Source organism: Octopus bimaculoides, chromosome 9 (assembly GCF_001194135.2).
Source record: "Octopus bimaculoides isolate UCB-OBI-ISO-001 chromosome 9, ASM119413v2, whole genome shotgun sequence".
Classification (NCBI taxonomy): Eukaryota; Metazoa; Mollusca; class Cephalopoda; order Octopoda; family Octopodidae; genus Octopus; species Octopus bimaculoides.
Genome location: NC_068989.1, coordinates 47,449,646 through 47,454,103, shown reverse-complemented (window position 1 = coordinate 47,454,103; position 4,458 = coordinate 47,449,646).

The following is a 4,458-nucleotide window of genomic DNA, read 5'->3' as shown; positions in this document are numbered from 1 at the left end:
TGATGCTGCCGATGCTGCTGTGTTTGATCCCAGCCCACTCCTTATGATGTAGACCTAAGAGAATAATTGTACCCTTTTTATCAATATTGTGTGCAAATTTTGTCTCGGATCACAATAGAAATCGTCCTTTCCATTTTTATTAAGACGATAAAGTATTATATAAGACAGATTTAGCTACTTGATCATGTAGATATGATATGTTGTTATCTACTGAAAGGTACAATTGGTTTTTAACTGACACATTTGGTTGGTTGATAGTAGTTAACAAAACGTCATTGGAAGAATAGGAATTTTATCGGATTGCATTCTTGTGCAAGAGGAATTAGCACAATTATTGTGTAAGACGTTAGGGGAACGTGCAGAGCAGAAAACAAGAAGCGTAATGCTTTGGTATAATCAGTTGACAAACCTTATTCATAGTGCTATTCTTATTGTAAAAAAAAAAAAAAATCAGAGATAGAAAATTATTTTTGGATTTCAGAAATAAATATTTTCTCATCAGATATACTTAATTTACTTTTTAATTACGAAGTAACTACTTGCCATATATTTGATTTGGTAAGAAAATTTTAAATCGAGTGAAGATTTCTAATTCTTCTGAAACGTTTAGTTTCCTAAGTCAATCAAATTTATAATATTATCTTGGCTTCGTGGTATCTTTTGTTTTACGTCATTAGTTTTAATTTCATCAAATAATCTTAGCAATCAAAGAGATTATTATATCGTAGAGTACTGTATTATCAATAGAGTAGAAAGTTCACTGACGAGTTAGAATGTGTTTTGAAAATGTCACGGTCTTAAAACATTTGTCTCAATGCATAGAATATCATGAATGCATATTTTCATGGTAACACCTACGCAGATGTCTCGTAAAATTGTTAAATGTAGAGTTGCATCGAATGAATCAGCTATTTCTGGTCTAGAAATCGCACTAGAAATAGTGGAGAAATCAAAGTCAAAACAAGAAACCCGTTTGAAATAAGGCAATGACGGTTTAGATACTGTAATTATTCGTATTCCATAAAAATCGTGTTTGTCACGTCTAAAATGTCATTTATCATAAATGTATTTGATTAAGATTGCATTGCAGTTCACTAAACGACTACAGAGTCTGTGACGACGTCGTACAGAATAGGCTGGATGTCGACGAATACGGTTAGGAATTGGTTAATCTGTTCCCGTTAACGTTCGTTGCGTGGACTATTGTGAATAACTTTGTTGTGTTGACGCCCCCAAGCGAAGAAGTAGACTCGACCAAGACATATAAATAGAGGTAGTGTGACCGTGGTAGGTTTTGACTGACGGTTGACTGACAGTTGAGTAGCGATCATCCGAAGGTGCTAGATAGCAGTAGCTTGAGACATAACAAACCTCTAGTAGTTCCTTGCCTGTTTCTGCTAACAATGTTCAATGGCATTTGAAAAGTAACTCCAAACTCGATTGTTGCAGAAATGCAGTCCGACAGTTCTTTTCTCCCAGATACGAGTAGAGCGACGAAACATTTCTGCATGCACTCGTTCAGAGTTTGAGCATTACTGATTTATGGGCTCATGTCGAACAGCTACTGCCATGCGTGGGACAGATCCAATTATCAGCCGAATTTATTCTTATAAATGCCTCACCACCCTTCTGTTACTACTCAAAGGAAGCAGTTTTCGTTTTTTGACTATGGTTATAAAAAGATGATGCGTCGTAGGCGAAGCTGAAATGATTGATTTAGGACAATTTGTTTTCTTCCATGGAGAGCTGTCATTGAATTCTTTAAGTTGAACTTGATAATGAACGGCGGTTACAGTGGGAAGTGCATTACTCAAGTTAATTCATTGCGGAAAGATAAGCGAAAGTTTTGAAAACTGAAACATAGGATAGACCCACTCTAAATAGAAATCTGTAAGTTGGAAATCGACAGTTGTAGAGAGTTCTTCGATTGGCATAAGGTGGAGATCTTGTAGCAGGAGGATTGCAACGTCATCAATTATTATTTGTATACCACGTATAATTTATTTTATTTTATTTTATATTTAATATAACCATACATTTACACTTTGTATGTGGCTCTGTATCCGTCGAGCTGGTGTCTGGCCTTATTCCAAGGTCTCAAAACCGTTGCTGGATGCAAAATACCTTGAATTTAGTCAGAGAAAATACCTTTAGGAGCAGGAGAACAACTGCACGAGTACTTTGAACATTTTTCCAGTGATGTATTTTGTTTTAATTATTTGTGTCGGTTTATCTCTAACCATCAGTAACTTTGAGATAATCTCCGCGATAGCAAAACTGAGGAGATATTGTGTAGAACAAAGCAAGAATAGAAATACCATCACCAGGAGATTACTCCTCCTCCGTACGTACAAGTATTGGTCATCAGTACAATTACTGAACAGCCCATTTCTGGAAAATAACTTCAACAATTTTATTAAAAAATTGTTAGTGAAAATTTCATTCAAGAGATTCTACGGCAACCAGCTATGATACTCAACAATTTGGACAGTGTAGCTACCAGAACGAAACAATTGTTTCCAGATGCAAAGAATTTATTCAAAGAACACACTTATGTCTCGGAATGGAACCGTTTTCTTTGATGCTTCTGATGGAATAGATCCTACAAGAAATTGGGTTGATCACTTTTTTGATCAGCCTAATTTTGTTAAAAGTTCATTCGCTCAAACAGCTTGTAATTTCAATGACTTTATCCGCAATTACAAAACTGCGCATTCTGCATTTAAACTTTCTCTTAAACTTGCACATAATGACAAAGCTGTTTACAATTTTAACAAAAGATCTGGACAATCGGAGGTTCTAAAACAGGTGAGACTGATAATAACGGAGTACGTATACAATGTCTTACAGACCTAACGTGAGACTCTCAACAACCCTAGCAAAAATGTTAAAGAAAATACAAGCATAAAATACGAAGAAAAAGACTTGATCTCAAGCGATTTCGAGAAAACCGTTTCCAAAGGGTACCGCTTATGCGGCAACGATAATACGCTTCAAAAAAAGAGAAAAAGAAACCTGCATTTGGATGCTAGATGAAAACCCTCATTTTTCTATCTCGTAAGACGTGCACTTAATAAAGATAACTGTTAAATAGCTCAGTCTCGAAAACGTTTGGATTCAGATGCGCAATAGCCAGCTGCCAGGCAATAATGAGAGTGAAGATGGTGCAATATCGAAACATTGCAGAATAAGCATCAGTAGATCTCAAGAAATATTAGTGCAAGTTTACTCCAGCTTCTCACGAAATTTTAGACACGATGAGTGTTTTTTTATGTAACTGCAATTCCGACTCTCAAAATGATATAGTTCGGGATATTAACGCAAATATTCAAGCGGTAATAAGCAATCAAGAGAGCACAAGAGACTTGACTCTGTAATTAAGGATAATAATGCTGTCAACTATCCAATCGTGTTTAACAAGACTTCAATCCAACAGCATCTCATTGCAACCTGCGACTAAGTGTTGCAGCCCGTATTATGTTGCAAGCGCCAAAACTCTATAATGCTGTAAGACTCACTGTCAAAACTCTGAAGTCATATGTTATCAAGGTCGACATTATGACTGGTTTCTCCTTTCTTGTGACAATAAACAATTGTCTTGGACACCTAGGTTTCCTGCACCTGGAACAAGGAGACCATGATTCTCTTTTGATCTCTATTATCCATAGGTAATGTCAAAAGTGAATGCCGTTTATTCATTAACGTACCAAACAACAGAACAAGGATTGTTTTTAGTGAACTTGTATAAAATCACATTTCTGTTAAAATTGCTTTTGTTATATGTGATGCATATCAGTTGAGTAATCTAAAAATATATATGAACTAAGATATAGAGTAGTATTTTCTTTCCGTCACATAATTACCAATAAACACAGTCACAAAAGCTTAACACTTCATATACATTTTGCAATAAAAGAAATGTTTCTTTGTATTTGTCACCCGGATGCAGATACCTTGGTTAGCATGCATACAAAGCACTTAGAGAAACAGAAATAGAAATAAAAAATTGTACTACTAAGTTCCATGTGCATGCATTTAACTTACACATTCTGGTACATATTTAAATGTCCCTATATCCCTGCAGTAAAGTAATTGGAGTTTCAACAATAGGTATACATCCTCGTTTATTTATGAACGGGACGATTCATTCCTTTGTCATTTTTTTGTATGGATTTATATGCACGCTACTCGGGATGTCACTACCTGCTACATATTGTTAACATAAGCAACTAAATGTCTTTAGTGCCACAGTTGCTGACGAGATGAATATACAGCGAAAGAGGTATGGACTGTTAGATAACCTATGGAGAGTATACCCGATTTTCATCATCTACTATAGTTGTGGCCCATTCTCTGTTTGCGTCATACATATAGACGTTTATCGTAACTCCGCTCAAACGTTGAGGTGTTTTGTGCTCTCTCTATCTCTCTATCTCTCTCTCTCTCTCTCTCTCTCTC